Raw genomic sequence first — 27,338 nt, forward strand, 5'->3', positions numbered from 1 at the left:
ATTTTGTTGCCCAATCACTTAGTTTTGTGAGATCTTTTTGAAGTTCATCACAGTCTGCTTTGGTCTTAACTATCTTGAGCAGTTTAGTATCATCTGCAAACTTTGCCACCTCACTGTTTACCCCTTTCTACAGATCATTTATAAATAAGTTGAATAGGATTGGTCCGAGGACTGACCCTTGGGGAACACCACTAGTTACCCCTCTCCATTCTGAGAATTTACCATTAATTCCTACAAAGGTTCCTGGTCTTTTAACCAGTTCTCAATCCATGAAAGGACCTTCCCTTTTATCCCTTGACAACTTAATTTAAGTAAGAGCCTTTGGTGAGGGACCTTGTCAAAGGCTTTCTGGAAATCTAAGTACGCTATGTCCACTGGATCCACCTTGTCCACATGTTTGTTGACCCCTTCAAAGAACTCTAATAGATTAGTAAGACACGATTTCCCTTTACAGAAACCATGTTGACTATTGCTCAACAGTTTATGTTCTTCTATGTGTCTGACAATTTTATTCTTTACTATTGTTTCGACTAATTTGCCCAGTACCGACGTTAGACTTACCGGTCTGTAATTGCCGGGATCACCTCTAGAGCCCTTTTTAAATATTGGCGTTACATTAGCTAACTTCCAGGAAACGACTTGGGTCCCTCAAAAGGAAGGTCCTCAACAGTATTTTATATCTCCCGGTGGGGGTAGGGGAGGGGGTTGGAGTACAGAGACTCCCCGACTTATGCAATCGTTCCATTCTGGAACGTCTTGCGTAAGTTGGAAATGTATACCCGCCATTACGCAAAAAAAAAAAAAAACCAACCCCACAACCACCCTCCAACTTTTTCCATAAGTGCGGATTTGTGTAACTCGGGTCTTGCGTAACCCGGGGAGCATCTGTACTGCAGCCAGGAGACATGGCCCATGGGCATTTGTGCTGTGGTTTGATTATCTCCCACCACTTTTTGTTTTTCAGCTTCTTGATTGCAGCTTGTGCTTCTGACATCTCTATTGGACCAATGTTAATATCAAGTTGATCAGATTTGCATGTAGGTCTGTCTTTGAAATGCTATTCCAATCTGTTTCTTTTTTCCTACCTCAGTTGTAAGCATTTCTCAATCTTGGATTTTTATTGGCCCATTTCCTGTTTTGAGATTTCCACACACTATTTTACTGACTTTACTGACTCTTTGGTTTCATAGAAGAGCAGAAGCTTCAGCTGCCTGGTCTGCAGCACATCTCCATTAATCTTTCCTTGCATTGCTTTTCGCTGCTTTGTCTGCATTCTTGTTCTATTTTTTTTTCTCCACTATTTCCTTGGTCTTAGCATTCAGATTTCCTTTCAGTGCTTTTCAGTTTGTGATCCACTATAACCACCAGATCCTTTTCAGTAGTACTGCTACTTAGCCAGTTATTCCTCATTTTGTAGTTGTGCATTTGATACCTTCCAAAACAAAGTAGTTTGGATTTATCTTTATTGAATTTCATCTTGATGAATTCAGACCGATTTGTCAAGATAGTTTTGAATTCTAATCCTGTCCTCCAGTGTGCTGGCATCCCCACCCAGCTTGGTGTCATATGCACATTTTATAAGGGGACTCTCCACTCCATTATCCAAGTCATAATGAAAATATTGAACAGTCCTGGACCCACGATTTATTTATGTGGAACCCCACTAGAATGCCCTTCACATTTGATAGCCAACCATTGATAACTACTCTTTAAATGTAGACTTTCAATCAGTTATGCGCCCACCTGTAAGTAATTTCATCTAGATCATATTTCTGTAATTTGCTTATGAGAATGTCATATGGGACTGAGTCAAAAGCCTTACTAAAATCAAGATATATCCTGTCTACTGCTTCTCCCCATCCCCATGACCAGTAACCCATCAAAGAAGGAAATTAGATTGGTTTGACATGATTTCTGCTTGACAAATCCATGTTGGCTATTACCTATAACCCTATCATCTCTCAGGTGCTTACATATTGATTCTTTCATAATTTGTTCTAATATCTTTTCAGGTATTGAAGTTAGGTGGAATGGTCTATAATTCCCTGGGTCATCTTTGTTCCCCCTTTTAAAGACAGGTACTGTGTGTTCCTTCTCCTGTCATCTGGGACCCAGGGCGGGCTCTGGCTTTTTTGCTGCCCCAAGCAAAAAAAAACCCAGCCAAACAAAAAAATGGTGCGGCCAGAACGACAAAGCAAAAAAACAAACAAAAACAACCCTGCAGTGCTGCAGATGTGCCCCGGCTACTGGGGGGGAGGAGGGAGGAGAGAGAAGGAGGGAGGCCAGGGCTTCAGCGGGGCGCTGCCACGTGGCCCCTCCCGCCGCGCCGCCTGCTGCGTGGGCTCCACGCCGCTCCAGTTGGCTGGGAGGGAAGGACGAGGACTGCCCTGCCGGGCTTGCTGCAGGGATATCCCGTCCTCCGCGCCACCGCCCCCTACAGGGCAGCCGGAGTGGAACAACAACAAAAAAAATGCGGTCGTGCCGCCCTAGGATTGGGCAGAATGCCGCCTCGTACAATCTGCCGCCCCAAGCACGAGCTTGCTTGGCTGGTGCCTGAAGCCGGCCCTGCTGGGACCTCAACTGTCCTCCTTGAGTTGAAGATAATTGCTAACCGTTTCAAGTTTGGATCAGCTAGTTTGTTAAGTACATTAGGATGAATTTCATCAGGCCCTGCTGACTTGAATACATCTAACAGATCTGAACATCCTTTAACCTGTTCTTTCCCTATTTTGGCTTATTTTCCTTCCTCCTTGTTGTTAATATTAATTGTGTTGAGTGTCTGCTCACCATTAACCTTTTTAGTGAAGACTGAAGCAAAATAAGCATTAAACATCTTAGTCTTCTTCACGTCATCAGTTATTAGCTGTCCTTCCCTGCTAAGTAGAGGACCTGCACTTTCCTTCATCTTTCTCTTGATCTTAATGTATTTATAGAATCACTTCTTCTTGTCTTCTATATCACTTGCTAGGTGTCACTCATTTTATGCTTTAGCCTTAGATTTTGTCCCTACATGCTTCTGCTATTCTTCTGTACTCCTCCTTAGCAATTTGTCCATCTTTCCACTTTTTGTAGGATTCTTTTTTGATTTTCAGGTCATTAATGAGCTCCTAATGGAGCCATATTGACCTCCTACTATTCTACCTATCTTTCTTTACAGTGGGATAATATGCAGTTGTGTCTTTAATAATGTGTCTTTCAGAAACTGACAGCTCTCCTGGAAAACTTTTCCCTTAGACTGTCTCTCCATAAGACCTTAACTACCAGTTCTCTGAGTTGGTTAAAGTCTGCTTTTTTAAAGTCTATTCTCTTTATTCTGCTGCTGTTGTCCTTTCCTTTTCTTACAGACATGAAATCTATCATTTCACCAAAATTGCCCTTTCCACCTTTAGATTCGCTAACAGTTCCACCCTGTTGGTCAGAACCAAGTCTCAAATGGCTGCCCTCCTGGTTACTTTCTCCACTCTCTGAAACAAAAACTTGTCCCCAATACATTCCAAGAAATTACTGGAAATTTTGTGTTTTACCATATTACTTTTCCAACAGATGTCTGGGTAATTTAAGTCCCCCATTTCTATCAGGCCTTTTGTTTTGGATACTTCTTTTATTTGTTATTTATTGTATAAATGTCTCTTCCACCTAGTCTTCCTGATTTGGAAGAAAAACTTAGGAGGCAGTTGTAGAACTTATCTTTATTTTTGTCACTAGGTTCCTCTGTCAGAGCATTGCACTGTATGATAGACATCTTTGGGAATTTGGTTTGGAATCTGACATATATGATACATTGGTTGACAGGTTCCCAGTTCTTAAGTGCTTTTTCCATAGAATCTGTCATAATGAGTGCTAGTCCCTCTGAGTGTACATTGTCACTACTACCTGAATAGATTAGATGTTTCTTGTCTTGCTGGAAGTGCTTCTCATCAAAACCAGTCAGTCTGCTCTCACTGATGCCCAGGATTTCAAATCCATACCTGTCCATCTCCCTCATGATCTGTGAGATCTTTTATGTTTATTGAGTATGTTCCAGTAACACACTGTGAAGTGTTTTCTTGCTGCCAACATCAAACTTTTTCGGGTCCTGCCTTTCAGAGACTTTCACCTAGAACCTTCATACAGCATAAGGGGCTGGCAGAATTCTCTACTGAGCAGCCATGTCTACAGAATGGTAACCTGGTTCCATTTCTATAACCAAGCAACTTGTAAAGAATATATTATATTATGATACTATACAGTATTTATTATATTATACAAGGTGTATATATGGTGGAACGACATTTCCATTAGAACAAAAAATAATCTTAAATACAATTATCTGTTGGAAGCTGAAAGCAGAGCTCTCTTAGGCCCAGTCCCGCAAAGACTTACATGCATGCTTTAACTTGAGGCATTGCAAGTAAATGTAGGAATATAGGCCAGCGTTAGATTAGGGTGAACTATGGTTTTAAATTAAGCTGGAATATTAGCATAGCCATAGGCCCAGCATATTACCAAAAAGAATGGGATCATGAGAAAGAAGAGTTGTTGTGTTAAACTTGTAGTGACTTTTTCAAATACCAGCATTTTCTTTATTTATGGTTTGAGACGAAGCCATAGAAATAAAACATGATTAACAGGTGCAGTAAATAAGTGACTAGATAAGAAATTCCTTCATCTGCCCTTAGCTAAGGCAATGACATCACTGGTTAAAGGATATAAAAATTTAAACTCTTAAAGGGTTCATTGCTAATACCTGCCTAAGCAAGTTGGAGCAGACCAATATGGGTTAAGCACTCTGGGTTTAGCCCATTTGTAAGTATCTTGATCAAATGCTTATAAATGTTTTGTTTACTGTTTGGATGCCATAAATTGCTTATTATTTAGGCTTTTGAGGCATGATGAGAGAAATTGTATCAATACCATTCAACCTTTGTATTTAATAAAGGAATTTATGGTTAAATTAGTGTCGTGGTAATATCCTGCATAAATAAAAATTATTCCAACAGTAGCCCCATTGATGGCACTACTTACACAGCATAAAGTTAAGTATGTACATAAACCTTTACAGGATTGGTGTCTAAATAAGCTCTGCTCTCAGCTTCCACCTGATGCTTATATTCAAACTATAAGTAAGACTGTTCAGAACAAGGGCCGTAGTGTGCCTCCATCTGGAATGCTGGCTCTCTAGTGCTGTTTGTCACTGCTGTGTGTCTATGGCAAACTATAACAAGCTGCCATGTTCTATACTTTTTCAAACCTGTTTCTACTCCCTCCATTCCCCACGCAAACATTGTGTGCACACCACACTGAATGGCTTTGTAACATTCATTCCTGCTTCAGGTCACTTTCAGGTTTAAACTAATGTAAATGGTGGGTTCTATTTAACTTGAAGTCTTTATATCATGATTTGAGGACTTCAGTAACTCAGCCAGAGGTTAGGGGTCTATGATAGGAGTGGGTGGGTGAGGTTCTGTGGCCTGCGATGTGCAGATCAGACTAGATGATTATAATGGCCCCTTCTGCCCTCAAAGTCTATGAGTCTGAGAGATGATGCAGGCAGGTGCTTGGCCCACTTCCTGTTTGTGTTTGAAGCCATTTGGCACATTTAAGACCATACCCTGGCCAAGTCAGGGTCAACCGTTGCAGTTTTGCGCTTCTCTTTTTTCACTCTCCCTGGTCCTTTTTCACTAGCACAGCAGCTCACACTGTCTGACTGCACCGCGTCACTGAACTGAAAGCACAAAAGCTTAAGTTAGCGACCAAAGGTGTACAACTAGCCGAAAAGAAACACATTTTGGGCAAGTCTATACTACAGCTGGGAAGTATAATTCCCAACATGGGTAGTCAGATATGTGCTAGCCTTGCTTGAGCTAGTACCAGTAGTATGCCACTCAATAGCATTCATCACCATGCATTTTTTGACAGGTTTCCACGCCCCGTTTAGGGTTTATATCCGGCCTTCCCACACCGTTTCTGTTGGCGCCAAAGTTTGGCGCCGTCAGACATTTTGAAAAAAAAATGTGGGTGTGTGTGTGTTTGACTAGGGGAAGTGTTGTGTGTGTTTGTGCTTGGGTAAAGTGAGAGAAAAAGGTTGAAAGAAGAGAGTGAGAGAGTTTAAAGATGAAAAAAGAAAGTTTGAGTAAAGTTTAGAGAAAAAAAGTAAATTTGAAAGAAGAGAGGTAAGTTATTCAAGAAAGGAGAGAGGATGGTAAAGGCAGGTTATTCAAGAATAGAAAGAGAGGAGAAAATAAAGCAGTAAGAGAATCTGTGTTACTGAACACATGCAGAGCGAAACATCCTACCCCAGCGACTGTCGGTAGTGAAATGATAGCTGTTCTGGGTGGTGAGCCTAGCGAGCTAGCCCCTCCTTTCAGTGGACCAATCAGTGGTTGTTTTACAGCTAGGTCACAGAATGCACTTGTTAAACCAATCCTGTAGTACCAAGATTTTAAACAAGAGCCTTTTAGAAATGAACTACTGCATGGTGGGTTATTTGAAAAACTCTAACCAATGAACATTTGGCCAAGTGTATATAAAAACACGTATTTTTGCGAGTGGGGTTTTAAAACTGGGAGCCTAGACACAAAGACATGTCCATGTACAAGACGCTTACAGAAGCCAAGGAGCCGGAATTGCCCCTGGATGCACCAGTACGTGTTCAGAAGAGAAGGCCTCTTTACGCTTATTTTGCTAATGAGAAAGGCTCGTTGCCGAACCCTGTGTTTCATCATGAAATTGAACCCAAGAAAGAGGAAGACTTTATGGAGCCATGGCCATTTGTAAAAGAGAAAAAGGATAAAGTGCGGAAATAAATTGTTTTCGGATTTGGAGAAAGCTGACTCGAAGGCAAAGGTAAGACTGTTGTTATAACAAATTAATGAAATATTACAAATGTTTTATAAATATTGATGGTTAAATATTTTTTTGTTTTTTAATAGGTAGGAATGGAAGAAGAGCCTGTATATGAGGACATGGCAACTGAGGGACCATTGGAGGATAGCGATGTCGAGAATCACCCGATAGACCCCGAGTCATGGAAAGACGGCGACATTGTTACGGTAAAAGCAAGCAAAAGCTTTACCAGTTGTGAAAAAAATTATTACATTTACGTGCTTAAAAATGATTTTTTTGTTTTTTGGACAGATAACCAAGCCGGGTCCGTACAAGATTACTGCTCTGGTATGTGATGAGTGGTCAACAAGTGCAGAGCCAGAAGCACATGATGAGGTAAAAACATCTTAAATTATTTGAAAGAAAAGAAATATATCTATGTAAGCCACTGGTTAAACGTTACTATACGGTTGTGCTAATAATAGGTTGCTGAAACAATGATCGATGGAGCCCCCACCAGTGGTGATTCATAAACAAATGATACAAACAGGGTGTGCAGCGAGCGGTTGTCAACTGTAAAACCAAAAGAACATGATGAGGTAAAAGTTACTTAGAAAATCTTGAAAGAAATATAAACATAAACTTATATAAGGGAGGTTAAACAAAGCTATATGTTTGTGTTTAATAACAGGAAGGTGCCACGGGGCCCGACGGTGCGTCAGCCAGGGATGATAATGATGATAATTCAGAATCAGATGAGGGTACGATTGAGGTAGCACGAATAAAGTGTAGGTCTTTTTTATTTTTAAAGGTTTGCAACAAAGAATTTAAAACATGTTTTTACTTTGTTTTTGACAGACATCTTCAGAGGATGAAGAGGATAAAGAGAGGCGGCCTTTGAGCAGAATAACCGTGATATGCACCTGTTGTTTTTGCATGAAGCAAGATTTTTTTTTAAAAGTCTGTAAAAAGTAAGGAGGGTGACCAACAGAGCTGCAAAGATGATGTTATGGCCGATATTATTAGGGCCGTTGTAGTAACAGCCATTTACCACTGTTAGAAAAAACAACTTTTGGAAAACTGTGCAGCCTGCACGGTAAACGAGCCCAACCCTTTTAGTCACCCTTGTATCTCTTGGGGTCGCTCAGAAGTATTTCATCAGATTAGACTTATTTCTTCTAAACTGAATATGGCCCAGCTCCTAAGTATAATTATAGCCGAAGGCTACAAACTGAAAAAGCTTAACATAACCACTGAAACTATAACTGAAGTTGTTAAAATTCTTAGGGAGGTTGTAGAGACCTGTCAAACGAGGTGGCAGCCAATATTGGCCGATCGTGTAGCAGGGTTCATAAAATGGATTATAAAACTTTTTACATGCCATCTTCTTACCCTAAAGGCTTAAAAAAATATATTGATTAAGATGTATTGTAAAATAAAATAAAAAAGTGTGTATTACTATTTTCTATATTATTTTGTTTATGCATTAAATAAATGTATTTAGTTGTACCGTATATTACTTTGCTGCTGCATTAAAAGCTTGTCTTTTTTTTTTTAAAAAAAAGTAAGACGTGTATAGACGCTTCTGTATTAAATAAAAACAAAAGCAAAAACTGGATCTTGTGTTTTTTAAAGCAAGACGGGTTAGACATGGTGAGGTTGCTAAAGAAAATTTATTACTCTCCCAGAGAAGTTGGGAGTTTTGGGGGTGTAACACCCTTCTTTCAGGCCGCTAAAAGACACCATAAAACTTTAAACAGAAAGCAGGTTGCCACTTGGCTTGCGGATCAAGATGCTGACACTTTACATAAACTGGCAAGGCTTAAATTTAAAAGAAATAAAATGGTTGTGTCTGATGTGGACGCGCAATGGCAGGCGGATTTGGTTGACATGGCCTCCTATTCTAACCACAACGATGGTCGTAAATATATTTTGACGGTGATAGATATTTTGTCTAAATACGCCTGGGCAGTAACCCTAAAGAATAAGACCGGGGAAGAGGTGGCAAAGGCGTTTGAAGCTATTTTTACACAAGGCCGTGTGCCTCAAAAATTACAAACAGACCGAGGAAAAGAGTTTTTAAACAAAGCTTTAAAGACTTTGTTTAAGCAACATGGGGTACACCATTTTGTTACCAATAATGAAGTCAAAGCCGGGGTTGTGGAGAGGTTTAACAGAACTTTAAAATCAAAGATGTGGAGGTATTTTACTGCCCATAGCACCTTTCGCTACATCGATGTGCTGCAGGCCTTCATAGATGGCTACAACAGAAGTTATCACAGAACTATTAGAGGACGCCCGATTGATGTGACACATATTAATGCGCTGAGCATGTGAAAAACCGTATACGGAGATAGTTTTAAAATAAAGGTGCCGCGTGTGATTTTTAAGAAAGGGGATCATGTAAGGGTATCTAAAACAAATGGTACTTTTGAAAAGAGATATCAGCAAAGCTTTACTGATGAAATATTTATCGTGTCAGGCGTTTTATTACGAGGACAGAGGCCTGTGTACGCATTACAAGATTACGGAGAGGAGGAAGTCGCAGGCTCTTTTTACCCTGAAGAATTACAAAAAGTAAACCCTAACCAGGGCCGCGTTTACAGGGTAGAAAAGATTTTAGTGAAAAAAGGCTGGGGAAGGAACGAATATTTTTTTGTGAAATGGAAAGGTTGGCCTAAAAAATTTAACAGTTGGGTTAAAGTGTCTCAAGTGCAAGACCTTTAATAAAGCGGGGAAAAAATGACTGAACAGAGTTTTTCATTAGCTTACCAAGCAACTCCTCTGTGGGGGCTTTTCCTCAAAATACTAGTTTCAATTTTACAATACAACTAGCCAAGCCTTTAAATTTGATAGGTCAGTGGGATGTCGCTTTATCGGAAATTCATTATTGTCACTCGTGGAACACACTCTTTTACGATATACCATTTATGTTAGCGTCGAAAAAAGAAATCCGAACCTACAACATAGACGCCAGCTATTATTCAAGCATTCACCATTTAATAGAGAACATCAACAAGAATATCGACAAAGATACTGAAAAACCAAAGGTCAGCGTCAGTTACAGCTTAGTGACTAGAAGGGTTTGGTTAAAAGCAAATGATGAAAATTACTTTTTTTCCTAACGGGGAAAATTGGCAACAATATTGGGAATGCTTCCGGATTATCCGTGTAGGATAGCGCCGTACCGTTCAGACATTACGGGCGGATTTAACTCTTTATATGTGTACACAGACATAGCGGAACATCAGTTAGTGGGGGACTACTACGTGCCGCTGTTGCGCTGCGTTCCCATCTGCGATAGCAACAACGAATTTATTACCATCACGTATGACAAACCGCATTACGTCCCCGTGAGTAAGCAGCATATCGGGAACATTATTGTTGAAATAAAGACAGATAAGAATGAACATGTTTCATTTAGTTTTGGGAAGGTGATTGTTGAACTACGTTTGTGCCCCAGAAAAGTTGAAGAATGGTAACTATGAAAAACTACGGGGACCCCTTTTTGTATAGGAACTACTACAAGGCCCAGGCTGGTTATGGCTTACAGGGTTTATCAAGTATACGTTTAAAGGATACGTTCATACGTTATGTACAGGGCTGGTTTAGGAGGGATATTTCGCAGTCTTTTTAGAAAAGCCGTGCCGCTTTTGAGAAGGGGTTTTGAAATTATGAAACCCCATATGAAAACACCTGCAAAAAATATAACCAGAGACGTAGTATACCATGTCTCTAGCGCCGTTATAAACAAAATAGGAGCACGCACACCACAGGAATGTTCCGGTTTAGTGGTGATGAGGAGAAAAAGAGCAGCATTGCGCCAGCCGTTTAAAGGGCCCTCCTAGGCCTTTTAAAAAAAAAAGCTGTCAGAAGACGCCTTAGCCATAAACCTAAAAGGCGCCCTAAGAAGAGGAAGTGATGCGTCACCTGTGGTAAATAGCACCACATAGCCCCCACACAAACCAGTATTGAGAATAGCTTTTATGTAGAGGTGCTGCCTTTGGCCGCTTTAACGGTGAATGCCCCTCTCGAATTTTGTATTTCGGGACATGGGGATCATTACTTAGACCTTAACAACATGCTGCTATATGTGTGCTGCAAGGTGGTAAAAGAAGATGGGTCAGACCTTGATGATGATGCCAGGGTGGCTCTAACAAACTACCCCATCACCACCCTTTTTAACCAGCTGGATGTCACTTTAGGCAACCGTCTTTTCAGCCAGAGCAACAATTGTTACCCTTACAGAGCCCTGATAGAGCTAATTTTGAACTACAGCCATGACACCCTTGCTACGCAGTTTTCGACAGGAGGGTTTCATAAAGACATGCGGGGGCTGTCATAACTATAAAGGGAAGGGTAATAGCTGTCCTGTGTACAGTACTATAAATCCCTCCTGGCCAGAGACTCCAAAATCCTTTTCCCTGTAAAGGGTTAAGAAGCTCAGGTAACCTGGCTGGCATCTGACCTAAAGGACCAATAAGGGGACAAGATACTTTCAAATCTTGGGGGGGGAAGGCTTTTGTTTGTGTTCTTTGTTTTTTGGGAGTGTGTTCGTTCTCGGGGACTGAGAGGGACCAGACATCAATCCAGGTTCTCCACATCTTTCTAAGCAAGTCTCTCCTATTTCAAACTTGTAAGTAAATAGCCAGGCAAGGCGTGTTAGTTTTCCTTTGTTTTTCTCAACTTGTGAATGTACCTTTTACTAGAGTGTTTATCTTTGTTTGCTGTACTTTGAACCTGAGACTAGAGGGGAGTCCTCTGAGCTCTTTAAGTTTGATTACCCTGTAAGGTTAATTTCCATACTGATTTTACAGAGATGATTTTTACCTTTTTCTTTAATTAAAAACCTTCTTTTTAAGAACCTGATTGATTTTTCCTTGTTTTAGATCCAAAGGGGTTTTGGATCTTGATTCACCAGGAGTTGGTGGGAGGAAGGAGGGGAATGGTTAATTTCTCCTTGTTTTAAGATCCAAGGGGTTTTGGATTTGTTTTCACCAGGGATTTGGTGAGGGTTTTTCAAGGCTTCCCAGGGAGGGAATCCATTGATGGTGGCAGCCGAACCAGAGCTAAGCTGGTAGTTAAGCTTAGAAGTTTTTCATGCAGGCCCCTACATTTGTACCCTAAAGTTCAAAGTGGGGATCTCAGTCCTGACATGGTGAATAGCGGTGGGATCATTTTAAACCCAAAAGCCAGTGAGATTTTTTTTTTCCTTCTAGCTGCTTGGAAAGCCGAGCTGGAAGTAGATAGATGCATATCTTATCTCTCCTTGCCTGAAGGCAGAGGTGTTAAGTTTTTTTTACAGGTCCTTTGTTAAGAGAAGGGTTCAATTAGCAAATGACTGGTAAAAGGTATTTACAAGCTGAATTGTTTTTTTTTTTTCTTTTTACATCCTCGGGAGTAGCTAGTTAGAAAGTTACTGTTAACTCTGCAGCAGCCAGAGCTGAGAACTTCCCAGTTTGTCAACTGCAAAGGGGGTGACCCAGCACAAGAAAACAGGAAAATGACTACCAAAGAAGAAAAAGCCAAAGAGGAGGCCCACAAGAGAGAGATAGAGCTGAGAGACAGAGAGGAGAAAGCCAAAGAGGAGGCCCACAAGAGAGAGATGGAGCTAAAAGAAAGAGAAGAAAAAGCCAAAAAGGAGGCCCATGAAAGAGAGATGGAGCTGGAAAAAGCCAAAGAGGAGGCTCACAAGAGAACTATGGAGCTGAAAGAAAAAGAGATGAAGATGAAAGAGAAAGAGATGGAGCTGAAAGAAAAAGAGATGGAGGAGAGAGAAAAAGAAAGGAAGCATGAACTGGAAGTAGCAAAGGCTAAGCAGGATGCACCAGCCAATGCTAACAACCCCCCTCCAGGTACCACTTCCCATCCCAGAAAATTCCCCATCTACAAGGCAGGCGATGATACTGAGGCCTTCTTAGAAAATTTTGAAAGGGCCTGCCTTGGATACAGCATCACTGCAGACCAGTACATGGTAGAGCTGAGGCCGCAGCTCAGTGGACCCTTAGCAGAGGTGGCGGCTGAAATGCCTAAGGAACACATGAACAGTTATGAACTTTTTAAAAACAAGGCCAGACTCAGAATGGGGCTAACACCCGAGCATGCCCGTCGGCGGTTCAGAGCCCTAAAGTGGAAACCGGATGTGTCATTTACCCGTCATGCCTACCACATTGACAAAAATTGTGATGCCTGGGTATCAGGAGCAAATGTTAAATCTCTGGAAGATCTGCTTTCCCTAGTAAAAATGGAGCAGTTTTTAGAGGGTGTTCCTGAGGAAATAGAAAGGTACATCCTAGATAGGAAGCCCAAAACTGTAACTGAGGCGGGGGAGATTGGAGCCCAATGGGTGGAGGTGGCAGAAAAGAAAAAAACTAGTAGCAGTTGGAGCGAATATCAGAAGGGGCAAGCCGAAACAAAACCTTACCACCGGGGACAACCCAAGGCCCCACCCACATCCCAAGGGAAACCCCAGACGCCTTCTCACCCCACCACACCAGTCTCCACCAACCAACCTCGTCCCGGTGATACTTTAGCAGGGCGATGTTTTAAATGTAATGGACTGGGACATATAAAGGCTCACTGCCCCAAGAACCCCAACCGATTACAGTTCATTACACCCCAATCACACCAAAGATCCCCAAACCCAGATGCCTCTCTCATACCCTCGGAGCGAAGGGAAACCTTGAGAGTGGGCGGAAAGAAGGTTACCGCTTGGAGGGACACTGGGGCTCAAGTGTCAACTATCCACCAATCCCTAGTGGACCCCAAACTCATCAACCCAGAGGCTACAGTGACAATTCAACCCTTCGTGTCACAGTCTGTAACCTTGCCTACAGCCACGTTGCATGTCCAGTACAAGGGCTGGTCAGGAATGTGGACTTTTGCAGTCTATGACAATTATCCCATTCCCATGCTGCTGGGGGAAGATTTGGCCAACCATGTGAAGGTAGCCAAGAGGGTGGGAATAGTCACCCGCAGCCAGGCTAAGCAAGCTTTCACCCCCATCCCTGTTCCTGAGCCGTCCACCAGGGCCCCGTCTGTGTTACCGGAGACCCAGACAAAGGTGGTGGAACTGGATCCTCTGCCAACGACTGCAACAGCCGTAGTGGATCCAATCCCAGAGACCCAGCCAAAGCCAGTCCCAGAACCGGAACTGGCAACGCAACCAGCACCAGAACCATTGCCAGCCCTGAGTCCAGCGCTTGCAAACCCGTCTACAACTCCAATGCCAGAGGGCACCAGCGAGCCTGAACTGGCAGAAGCAGCAGATAACCCTACCCAAGAGGCTCAGCCAGAGCCTGAGTTACCACATAGTGCACCAGCGGACAGCGGTTCACAGTCAATGGAAACAGCCCCAGCACCTGCATCGCTTCCAGAGGGACTAAGCCCCAGTCCACAGTCCAAGGAGGAACTGATGTCTCCAGCATCAAGGGAACAGTTCCAGGCCGAGCAGGAAGCAGATGACAGCCTTCAAAAAGCTTGGGCGGCGGCGCGGAGCACCCCACCGCCTCTCAGCTCTTCTAACCGATCCCGGTTTGTTGTAGAACAAGGACTTTTATACAAGGAGACTATTTCTGGTGGGCACCAGGAAGACTGGCATCCTCAAAGACAGTTGGTAGTTCCCACTAAGTATCGGGTAAAGCTCTTGAGTTTAGCCCATGATCATCCCAGTGGCCATTCTGGGGTGAACAGAACCAAAGACCGGTTGGGGAAGTCCTTCCACTGGGAGGGAATGGGCAAGGACGTTGCTAAATATGTCCGGTCTTGTGAGGTGTGCCAACGAGTGGGAAAGCCCCAAGACCAGGTTAAAGCCCCTCTCCAGCCACTACCCATAATTGAGGTCCCATTTCAGCGCGTAGCTGTAGATATTCTGGGTCCTTTCCCAAAGAAGACACCCAGAGGAAAGCAGTACGTACTGACTTTCATGGATTTTGCTACCCGATGGCCGGAAGCAGTACCCTTAAGCAACACCAGGGCTAAAAGTGTGTGCCAGGCATTAACAGACATTTTTGCCAGGGTAGGTTGGCCCTCCGACATCCTTACAGATTCGGGAACTAACTTCCTGGCAGGAACCATGGAAAACCTGTGGGAAGCTCATGGGGTGAATCACTTGGTTGCCACCCCTTACCACCATGAAACCAATGGCCTGGTGGAGAGGTTTAATGGAACTTTGGGGGCCATGATACGTAAATTTGTAAATGAACACTCCAATGATTGGGACCTCGTGTTGCAGCAGTTGCTTTTTGCCTACAGGGCTGTACCACATCCCAGTTTAGGGTTTTCACCATTTGAACTTGTGTATGGCCGTGAGGTTAAGGGGCCATTACAGTTGGTGAAGCAGCAATGGGAGGGGTTTACGCCTTCTCCAGGAACTAACATTCTAGACTTTGTAAGCAACCTACAAAACACCCTCCGACACTCTTTGGCCCTTGCTAAAGAAAACCTAAAGGATGCTCAGGAAGAGCAAAAGGCCTGGTATGATAAACATTCCAGAGAACGGTCCTTCAAGGTAGGAGACCAAGTCATGGTCTTAAAGGCGCTCCAGGCCCATAAAATGGAAGCGTCGTGGGAAGGACCATTCACGGTCCAGGAGCCCCTAGGAGCTGTTAACTATCTCATAGCCTCCCCCACCTCCAACATAAAGCCTAAGGTATACCATGTTAATTCTCTTAAGCCCTTTTATTCCAGAGAATTAAACGTTTGCCAGTTTACAGCCCAGGAAACAGATGACGCGGAGTGGCCTGAAGGTGTCTACTACGAAGGAAAAAAGGATGGTGGCGTGGAAGAGGTGAACCTCTCCATGACCCTTGGACGTCTGCAGCGACAGCAGATCAAGGAGCTGTGCACAAGCTTTGCACCAATTTTCTCAGCCACTCCAGGATGGACCGAACGGGCATACCACTCCATTGACACAGGTAATGCTCACCCTATTAGAACCCCACCCTACCGGGAGTCACCTCATGCCAAAACTGCTATACAAAGGGAGATCCAGGACATGCTACAGATGGGTATAATCCGCCCCTCTAAGAGTGCATGGGCATCTCCAGTGGTTCTAGTTCCCAAACCAGATGGGTAAATACGCTTTTGCGTGGACTACCGTAAGCTAAATGCTGTAACTCGTCCTGACAACTATCCAATGACACGCACAGATGAGCTATTGGAGAAATTGGGACATGCCCAATTCATCTCTACTTTAGACTTAACCAAGGGGTACTGGCAAGTACCACTAGATGAACCCGCTAAGGAAAGGTCAGCCTTCGTCACCCAGGCAGGGGTGTATGAATTCAATGTACTCCCTTTCGGGTTGCGAAATGCACCCGCCACCTTCCAAAGTGGCTGATGCACTCTCCCGGGAAAGTTTCCCAGAGTTAACTGGTTAACAATTGTTTTTGGAATGAAACTTATTGTTAGTTTTTATATAATCAGTAGTATGTCTAAAGGTACATGTGTCTTATTAACTCTGTTTTCTCCTAAAACTCCAGGAAGAAATCACAGCCAGTGTGGAACCGAACATCCAACACTATCTGTGATTTGGGGGGCGTGTCATAACTATAAAGGGAAGGGTAATAGCTGTCCTGTGTACAGTACTATAAATCCCTCCTGGCCAGAGACTCCAAAATCCTTTTCCCTGTAAAGGGTTAAGAAGCTCAGGTAACCTGGCTGGCATCTGACCTAAAGGACCAATAAGGGGACAAGATACTTTCAAATCTTGGGGGGGGAAGGCTTTTGTTTGTGTTCTTTGTTTTTTGGGAGTGTGTTCGTTCTCGGGGACTGAGAGGGACCAGACATCAATCCAGGTTCTCCACATCTTTCTAAGCAAGTCTCTCCTATTTCAAACTTGTAAGTAAATAGCCAGGCAAGGCGTGTTAGTTTTCCTTTGTTTTTCTCAACTTGTGAATGTACCTTTTACTAGAGTGTTTATCTTTGTTTGCTGTACTTTGAACCTGAGACTAGAGGGGAGTCCTCTGAGCTCTTTAAGTTTGATTACCCTGTAAGGTTAATTTCCATACTGATTTTACAGAGATGATTTTTACCTTTTTCTTTAATTAAAAACCTTCTTTTTAAGAACCTGATTGATTTTTCCTTGTTTTAGATCCAAAGGGGTTTTGGATCTTGATTCACCAGGAGTTGGTGGGAGGAAGGAGGGGAATGGTTAATTTCTCCTTGTTTTAAGATCCAAGGGGTTTTGGATTTGTTTTCACCAGGGATTTGGTGAGGGTTTTTCAAGGCTTCCCAGGGAGGGAATCCATTGATGGTGGCAGCCGAACCAGAGCTAAGCTGGTAGTTAAGCTTAGAAGTTTTTCATGCAGGCCCCTACATTTGTACCCTAAAGTTCAAAGTGGGGATCTCAGTCCTGACAGGGGCCCATGAAAGCACCCTTTTGGTCGGCACGGCTAATGAGGGGTTTATACACAGGGCCAGACCAACGGCCGGCAGCAGGAAGCTGGATCTGTTGGGGCCTCTACACAGCGATTTGTTTTTTCAAGAAAAACTATTGCTGAACGGCGTGGACTTGAAAATTAAACTGACGCGTAGCAAAGATGTTTTTTGCCTCATGAGTGGGAATGCCAACCAGAATTATAAAGTTCACATTGTTTCAGCGTCACTGTTTGTAAAATGGGTAAAAGTGACCCTGGGGGTCCGTTTGGGGTACACTGAAGCTCTAATGACCACCAGTGCTAAGTACCTGGTAGACTTTGTCATTTGGGAGGTGTTGGAGGGGGTAAATCCTCGCTATAAAAAAAAGCTGAAATATTGTTAAATAAACTCAGACAGCATAAAGATGTTTCTTCTTGGGCCAATAATGGCAGTTTTGTTTACCGGGGGGAAGCGGTTGATGGGGTCTCACATGCTCGATTTAGTCAGGGGGGTAACCAGCTCTTATTCTTTCGCTAACAAGAGGACTCCTAAAGGGTGGAATGTTTTTATGAAAGCCTTGGCGGAGCTGAATGTGCCTACGTCCATTGTAGGATGTTACCAATAAACAGTTTTTAGAATGTCTAAAAACAGGGCTAGAGCCTGTCAAGGCCATAAGTAGCATCATCCTTTTAAAAATGTCCCTGTTAAAAAACGAAAAATCGAATGGTTAACTGTGTAAAATAAAAGACGTAAACAAAATTCAACATGTGCTTTATTGATGCACCTCCTTAAACTCACGACAAGACAAACAAGTCTGGACATATTGAAACATGTCTGGGCATTGCCTTTTTGCGGGGTTTATCTTTATCTTGTTTAGATACAGACACACGCCTTCTCTTTCATAGTACTCTATAGTGTACTGTGTTTTTTTTTAACTTGTCCATACACCAGTGAGGGAACCCCGAGGCCTCTTGCTTCTGTCTCAAGTGTGTTTTAATGTAGTCTGAAAACAGGGCATCTGAAGAGTGGTTAAAATGCCAGACTTCATAAATTTCAGCGATCCTGTACCCTTTGTTTAAAGCCTCCACCAACTCTATTGTGCACAAAGTCCCTGTTAAAGCCCTCTCCTCCTGACGTGCATGCAGGGATCCTTTTGTCTTGTTTCTGCACAAAGGGCGCACAGGGGGAACATTAGTTTACCATCGACCCTGTATGGTAATACGGGGAAATACAGACCTCTCGGAGGGTACATTTTAACCTTGGCGATGCCAAAGTACTGTCTGATATCCTCAAAACCCTCATACACAATAACGGGGTGCCCCATAGGGTATTGTTTAGTTTTGTTAACAAAAGGGTAGAGGCTGGTAAAATCATAGTAATGAACCTGCTTCCTGGGCTGCGGTTTGTAATAAAGGCAGATGGTGTTTGTTCTACCACCATAAAGGGCGTCTCTAGGAACCAAAGGCTGTGGCAGCTTTTTTCCCTCGTAAAAAATCTCCCACCCGGTTATCGTTAGCTACCATAGCCTGCCACTCGTGTTCCCACATGGTCCTTACCTCAACGCCCTGTCTTTTTAGAAATTCAGCCTTAATCATGGTTCGGTTGTACAGTTGCCCGTAGGGCGCATTAAGCAACGGATTGAAATCATTTTCACAATAGCAGATGGGGCAGCCATGAAAAAAACAGCCGTTAAATTCAAAGGCCGTAGGTTTACCTGCTATGACGGCATAACCATCCAAAAAATAGGACCCTGCTTTAAACTCCCCACCCTGCAAAGCGTGTTGGATGTAAATGGTCTCAGTGTGGGCTACGTACATCGACCATTGAATGGCCGGGGTGGAATATCTCTTCTGCTGCTTGTGGTAATTGTCTAATGGAAGAAGGGCTATGGTTTGCAGTTTTAAAAAATTAATCCGGTACATGGCCATGCAAATCGAGGCTAATGTAAGGTACTGAAAGGGGTCTATACATTTAGTAACCAACTCCTCATTATCCTGTCCTGGGTTTTTAACAATCTGCTTCTCTGTCATTTTTATGACTTCATTTCTGAACCGGTTGCAAGCCTCTCACAAAATTTCAACATCTTTTTGACAATAATAGCGCAGTTCTTTCTGGAGATCAAATTCGCTTTGGCGATTGTGTTGATACCAGTTCAGAAATTCCTTTTTTTCTTCAGGCATCATGTATTCTACTCCAAAGTACTCTATCCCGGGCATAGGCCCCACATAGTTCTGATTTTCAATGGTGTTAATAAAGTGTGGAAAGTATCCCTTAACTTCCTCAAACTCCATAGCTTTGGGTAACTTGCTGAATTACATGGGAAGAAAATTTAAAGAATCTATAAATCTGATGTCTAAGTCCACCACCATTACATACATACGTTTTCCACCTTGCGTTATGGGGCTAACAGCCATTTTTTCTTTAATCAACTGTCTAAGGATAAAATAACAGTTGTAACCTTTAGCGTTATGAGCAATAAAAGTGTATCCCTTAAAGCGCTTGTCTACAAAGGTTCGAACAAATTCACTAATGCATTCGTCCCCCTTAAATTCCCAGCTAGTTTCTTTATCTAAATGCATGGCATAAACATAATTTGGCACGTGTACCCCCGTTTCTTGCATACATTCAAAATCATAAAACACATAATCCTTCCCCTCTTCTGGAGACCAGATATTACACATATAACACTGATGACCGTCTATGTTGTCGGTTTTCTGATAACACTGGGGACATTTTTTGCTTTTCCCCTTGTGATTTTTAACTTCGTAAAAGCCGCACTTATTGCAAAGATTTCTGTTTTTACAATCAACTTTACCATCTTTTGCCAGGGGGCTGTGCCTTTCTAAACAGGCCTTGGACCTGCAAAATAGCTTACAACTGGGGCATCTCTTTTTTTCATTGACCACTTCAAGGTACTCAGCGCTATTAGACGTACGGCAGTGGTTTTTACAAGCGTGCTGGTGTTTGTGGCTGTACGTGGTGTAACAGTAGTTGCACAAATACGGTGCTCCTATAAAGGCTTTAATATTTAGGATGCCATAATAATGTTTGTCATGTAACAGAACAAAAATAGTTTTGGGGCGGTGTACACCATCCATTGTAAAAAAGCGCCAATTTCCATTTTCATGATACATGACGGTGATAGCCACGCTTAAGCGCTGTTCAAAAGAGCTCACGTCTGTGAAGCTAATCATTTTTTGGTCCGAAAGCCCCAACTCCTGATGGAGATGTCTGGCCCCCTTTAACAGTTGGGCATCTGTAAGTTTTTCATCTCATAAGAGACCCAGCACACTACCAGGAAAACAAAGATTGTTACCCTGGTTATTTAAATCAATTAAATGTTTTCTTTTTTTTTCAATGATTCTACTGTATGTGATAGTTTTTAAGGGTCTTACAGACCCACCTCCACCAGCCCTGTTTCTAATAATCGTAACAACCGGTCTTAGAGTTCCGGACCCCACGATCTCTGCGTTACTTTGCAACACCGTGATGATGTTATTTAAAAAATCTACGGTGTTTAAATCTTCCCAAGGCCTCCATAAAGAAAAGAGCTGGTGATTTAGCCCCGGGGCATCTAAGCGTAGCTGTACAAAATCTTCAGGGCCCACCTGATTATTAATATCATCCAGCAAATTTTGAATAGCGGTGTCAATGGCCGCCATGGCCTCTGTGAACCCCGTTACTCTGTCCAAATTAGTTAACCAAAATTCTTGAAAATATTCATAAGCATTAAACTCTCTTTGGGGTCTTATCCAGTGTCTCAAATGTTTCAAATATACTTGAGGAGGTGTATTAGGAGCGGGAGAATCTGAACCTTCCGAAGAGGAGGTCGAAGGGTCTATGTCTATTTCCCTTTCTTGGTTGGGGGGTTGATTTTTTTAAAAATAGCTCTGGCTTTTAAAATTTTTTTGGCCAAAAGCCTTCTCAATTTTTTAGCTTTTTTCCATTTTTCCCCCAACCCCTCTTTACATTTTTAGGTTTCATGTTTAGTCACCCCCTCCCTTCCCCCTTCAACACGCTTTCCACCTTTTCAATCAGTGCCTGGGTCTCTGTTATTTTTTGGTCTAAAACCACCCTTTCTTCTGGAAAATTTTGCTTTTGAAACACCTCAAGAATTAGCTTCGAAAACTTTGTATATATTAAATGCTTAAGAGATGTACAAACACTAAACAGCTCATTACTAACAACAACTGATGCAGCAAGCCCTACGGGGAGATTGTTATTTGTAGCAAGGGTTCTGCGGGGCCCAGAAGCAGGGGGGCTGACCCCTTCACCCTGCCCTAACCCACCCATGGACATGGTTGCTGCTACAGGATTGTTTGCCTTTACCTTTTTAAAAGCTAATTCCTTCTGGGCTGGGAAGGCATAGGGTTGTTGAGAACTAGGGGCTTTGACCCCTTTGCATCACTTACCAATGTTCCTGGAAGCTGTAGAGGTAGATTTCTTAGCTTTGGAGGTGCAGGACAGTTCAAAATCAGGGGGTCTGATCTCCTTTTCCCCACCCCGGGAAACTGTCGCTCTTTCAGAGGGAGATTTTTTGTCCCTTTTTAAGACCAGCTGGCTCTGTGTAATGAGGGATTTGGATGTGCAGGGCTGTTTGAAATCAGTGGGTCTAACACCCTTGTTTCCAACTGCAGCTGCCTCAGAGGGAAATTTTTTGCCCTTCTTTAAAGGTAGCTGGCTCTGTGTAATAAGGGATTTGGTTGTGCAGGGTTGTTCAAAATTGAGAGGTTTGATTCCCTTGTTTCCAACTTTAGCTAATTCAGAGGGAAATTTTTTTGGCCCCTTTAAGCGAGCTCTCCTTCAACATTTCTTCTTGAGGGATAACACTTGATAAGTCTGCCAATACACATAAAATGTTTTTAGCACATAAGCCTGTATGTTCTTTTTTACTAACAACAACAACCATATCCCCCATATATATATTTTAAAAACATTTACACATAACCCCGCTAAAACACTTCTTTATTGTAAGGGGAGGGGGTGTCTAAAAAACTGTGTTTAAATACAATGTAAAAAAATAAAGTGCTATTTTTGCTTACGCCACACGGGGGCATTACAGCTCCAAAATTTTTAACAACTGCCAGCAAAACTTTTTTTTTTTACAATAAAACCTTTGATGCAAAGGCAGCTTCTTTTTTACTAACAACAACAAATATGTCCCCCATATATATATTTCAAAAACATTTACATGTAACCCCGCTAAAACACTTATTTCTTTAATAGGCAGCAGGTTTAAAACAAATTAAAGGAAGTTCTTCTTCACGCAGTGCACAGTCAACTTGTGGAACTCTTTACCTGAGGAGGTTGTGAAGGCTAGAACTATAACAGCATTTAAAAGAGAACTGGATAAATTCATGGTGGTTAAGTCCATTAATGGTTATTAGCCAGGACGGGTAAGGAATGGTGTCCCTAGCCTCTGTTTGTCAGAGGGTGGAGATGGATGGCAGGAGAGAGATCACTTGATCATTGCCTGTTAGGTTCACTCCCTCTGGGGCACCTGACATTGGCCACTGTCGGTAGACAGGATACTGGGCTAGATGGACCTTTGGTCTGACCCGGTACTGCTGTTCTTATTGTAAGGGGGTCTAAAAAACTGTGTTTAAATACAATGTAAAAAAATAAAGCACTTTTCTCGCTTACGCCACACGGGGGCATTACAGCACCAAATTTTGAACAAGTGCCAGTAAAACTTTTTTTTTTTTTTACAGTAAAACCTTTGGGGCAAAGGCAACCTCTTTCTTTTACTAACAACAACAAACATAAACCCCAATACCTGTAGTAATGCACAACCCCTAAAAAATGTACACTATTTCCAATAACAATTATTTCAAACACGTATTTAAAAAACAGTTCATACCATCTTCTGTAATCTCAGGAAAACCTATCTGCTGGTTTTGACTTCCATCTTGTTCTAAATTAAAAAAATAAAATCCTTAAAACCATTTATTTTAAAAATAAACCATAATTGTGTAGCATATTAATTAGCTTACCAAACTTTAAACATTCTAGTGCAGAATCTGGTATGTCAAGAAAAAAGGCCTCATCCTATTTAAAAGACAAAATATTACCTTTTAACTAAGTACAACGCAGGTATAACACCATGGTGGCACACACAGAGACAGATACACACCAAAGTAACTTTTTTTACCATGTCGTGGCTCCCCATAATGGTAGAAGTCTTGTATCAGCAATATTTCTTTGACAGCATTGTCCAGTTTTCTGTCCCTTGTTATAGGTTTAAACCTGTTGAAAAAAAAGGTCTTGGGGCCCCCTAAAAATTAATATTTAAAAAGGAGTTTCTTTGAAAAACCAGGGTGTGTAAAGGTCATTTTTTCTAGGAAAAAAGGTGGGTAGGTGTGTGTGTTGGGGGAGGGGGGCATGTGGCTATATACTTTAGCTTCTTTAAACTTTAATGGTTAAAAAATTCTTATTTTCTATAGTGAATGTGTTTAAACAGTTAATAAAAAGACACTGTAAATGGTAATATACCCATTAACATCTCTGTAACCAGAAGTCTTTAAAAGCTGCAACCTGTATTCTTTAATTAATTTTATGTCCTTGGCTTTTTAAAACAAGTTTGCTCATTTAAAAATAATCCCTGTTAAACTTATTACTAAAAACCCCTACAAGTCTTATTTTACATTGTTAAAAAAGTTGCTGTGTTTTGTGTTTTACTGTGGGTTTTAATTTTTTTTTCATATTATGCTCTAACCCTTTTTTAAAAAGTCACAGTTGGCATGGGTTGTAACTGAACCCTGGCTTTTAAAGCTTTTTGCACAATTTACAGGCCATGAGGGTTGTTTTTGGTTATCTTTTTATTATTTTACATTGTTATTACTTTAAAAACACATATTAAAATGGTTTATATTATGTGTTGGCCAGCTTTTGTTACAGAGTGGAAAAAAACCAAGAAGGTCCTGGTTGTTTAGATAAGAGCAGAGCAGGGGGGCCCTTACTTGTTTTTTTTTCTGGGGAAAAAGGCGGGAGGGTCTCTGACTACATACTTTAGCTTTTTTAAACTTTCATTGTAAAAAGTTTTTATTTTACATAGCAAGCATATTTACAGTTAAAGTTATTATTTTTTCTAATACAAGTTTTTGATATCATTTTGTTTTAAAAGCAGGCCTAGGGCTTTCTTGTTATGTTCTGGCCTTCTTATCTCTGATCACCTAGGCTGTTTTTGCTAACAATGGCTTTGCTGTGGAAGCCTATTGTTTCAAATTGTGCTTACTAAAAAATGCCCAGTGCTAGTTTAAAACTTAGGGGGAAAACATTTTTATCGGTATACATTACTTTTATAACCCTGGGTTGTTTTTGAAGGTCACATGTTATTGAAACACCTACACCAAGGGGGTTAAATAAAGGAATGTGTCTTCAGATAGCCTTGTTTTTCAAAGGGGTTTTCTTCTTTTCCAATTCACTACCTTCAAAAGGCTGTTTCAAGTTTTTCTCACTAAAAACCTTGGGGGAAAACTTTTTCTTATTCAGGGTTTAACCCTGGGGTGCTTTTGCCTGCTTTTTTTTAATTACAACACATACAAAAGGGCTGTGTCTTTTCAAGTCATTATAAAGCAAAGCTTTATTCCTTTGCAAAACTTAATGTAACTTTAACATGTGTTTGTTAAAAAGCAGGTAAAGAAGCAAACTCCTCTGTGATCTACTGACTCACAGAGGCTGCTTTGCTAACAGGAGTTTTGCTGCAAAAGCCTGTTGTTTCATATTGTGCTTACTAAAAAATAACACATTAGTCTAAAACCTACGAAAAAACTTTTAAAATTGTGTGTTACTAAAAGCTCATGGTTTTAACTTTTATAAAAACCCCTATGTAAAATGGCTACATGGCAGGAAATATGCTGGGAGTCTGTTTCTTTAGATAAGAATAAGACAGTTAAAGGGGGGGGGGAGGAAGGGGGGGAAAGAGGAGGAAAATGGCTCTTGTTTAAAATCTTGGGACTCTAGGATTGGTTCAGGAAAATGAATTCTAGGACACTGTTGTAGAACAAACTCTGATTGGTCTGATCCAAAGGTGGTGATAACAAGTCTGAGAGGTTCTAAACCAGGAAAGTTGCCTCATTCTACAGAAAGACTGGAAAGGTAAGTATTCTCTCTTTCTCTCGCTCTCTGATTCAACCATGTGATCTCTATCTTTGCCCTTTGCAAAGGGGGCTTTCTTTTCCCTTTTCTTGCACTGTTCTTTCTTTTAACCTCTCCTTTTTCTTAACCTACACTGTTATTGAATAGTTTAAATGCTTTTTTATTCACTTTTTTGTCATGTGCTTACCAAATAGGCTTTGCCTTAGTAGATGCCCTTTTTAAACCTAGTTATTAATGTTTTTAAAAGCTTTTTTTTAAACTAAACCTTTACCATCCTCTCTCCTTTCTTGAATAACGTACCTCTCTTCTTTCAAATTTCCTTTTTTTCTCTAAACCTTATTCAAACTTTCTTTTTTCATCTTTAAACTCTCTCACTCTCTTCTTTCAACCTTTTCCCTCTCAATGTACCCAAGCACAAACACACACAACACTTCCACTAGTCAAACTCGTTGAGAATGTGAAAGTAGAAGGCAGCCTGGGTGAAAGTGATCATGAAATCATAGAGTTTGCAATTCTAACGAAGGGTAGAAGGGAGAACAGCAAAATAGAAACAATGGATTTCAGGAAGGCAGATTTTGGGAAGCTCAGAGAGCTGATAGGTAAGGTCCCATGGGAATCAAGACTGAGGGGAAAAACAACTGAGGAGAGTTGGCAGTTTTTCAAAGGGACACTATTAAGGGCCCAAAAGCAAGCTATTCCGCTGGTTAGGAAAGATAGAAAATGTGGCAAAAGACCACCTTGGCTTAACCATGAGATCTTGCACGATCTAAAAAATAAAAAGGAGTCATATAAAAAATGGAAACTAGGACAGATTACAAAGGAGGAATATAGGCAAACAACACAGGAATGCAGGGGCAAGATTAGAAAGGCAAAGGCCCAAAATGAGCTCAAACTAGCTACAGGAATAAAAGGAAACAAGAAGACTTTTTATCAATACATTAGAAGCAAGAGGAAGACCAAAGACAGGGTAGGCCCACTGCTTAGTGAAGAGGGAGAAACAGTAACAGGAAACTTGGAAATGGCAGAGATGCTTAATGACTTCTTTGTTTCGGTCTTCACCGAGAAGTCTGAAGCAATGCCTAACATAGTGAATGCTAATGGGAAGGGGGTAGGTTTAGCGGATAAAATAAAAAAAGAACAAGTTAAAAATCACTTAGAAAAGTTAGATGCCTGCAAGTCACCCGGGCCTGATGAAATGCATCCTAGAATACTCAAGGAGCTAATAGAGGAGGTATCTGAGCCTCTAGCTATTATCTTTGGAAAGTCATGGGAGACGGGAGAGATTCCAGAAGACTGGAAAAGGGCAAATATAGTGCCCATCTATAAAAAGGGAAATAAAAACAACCCAGGTAACTACAGACCAGTTAGTTTAACTTCTGTGCCAGGGAAGATAATGGAGCAAGTAATTAAGGAAATCATCTGCAAACACTTGGAAGGTGGTAAGGTGATAGGGAACAGCCAGCATGGATTTGTGAAGAACAAATCATGTCAAACCAATCTGATAGCTTTCTTTGATAGAATAACGAGCCTTGTGGATAAGGGTGAAGCGGTGGATGTGGTATACCTAGACTTTAGTAAGGCATTTGATACGGTCTCGCATGATATTCTTATCGATAAACTAGGCAAATACAAATTAGATGGGGCTACTATAAGGTGGGTGCATAACTGGCTGGATAACCGTACTCAGAGAGTTGTTGTTAATGGTTCCCAATCCTGCTGGAAAGGCGTAACGAGTGGGGTTCCGCAGGGGTCTGTTTTGGGACCGGCTCTGTTCAATATCTTCATCAACGACTTAGATATTGGCATAGAAAGTACGCTTATTAAGTTTGCGGATGATACCAAACTGGGAGGGATTGCAACTACTTTGGAGGACAGGGTCATAATTCAAAATGATCTGGACAAATTGGAGAAATGGTCTGAGTTAAACAGGATGAAGTTTAACAAAGACAAATGCAAAGTTCTCCACTTAGGAAGGAAAAATCAATTTCACACATACAGAATGGGAAAAGACTGTCTAGGAAGGAGTACGGCAGAAAGGGATCTAGGGGTTATAGTGGACCACAAGCTAAATATGAGTC

General features: G+C 41.6%; 1 long non-coding RNA gene across 1 annotated transcript; it reads right to left on the reverse strand.

Annotated features, from left to right (window-relative positions):
- Positions 1-17,916: 17,916 nt before the first annotated feature.
- LOC101931460 (uncharacterized) lies at positions 17,917-24,147 on the reverse strand. The gene is made up of 3 exons (XR_257205.4): positions 23,315-24,147; positions 23,157-23,211; positions 17,917-23,077 (listed from the first exon to the last, which is right to left on the reverse strand). It is a non-coding gene; the product is annotated as an uncharacterized LOC101931460 (long non-coding RNA).
- Between the last annotated feature and the right edge of the window lie 3,191 nt (positions 24,148-27,338).

The sequence above is a fragment of the Chrysemys picta genome, chromosome 4 (assembly GCF_011386835.1).
Source record: "Chrysemys picta bellii isolate R12L10 chromosome 4, ASM1138683v2, whole genome shotgun sequence".
Lineage (NCBI taxonomy): Eukaryota > Metazoa > Chordata > Testudines > Emydidae > Chrysemys > Chrysemys picta.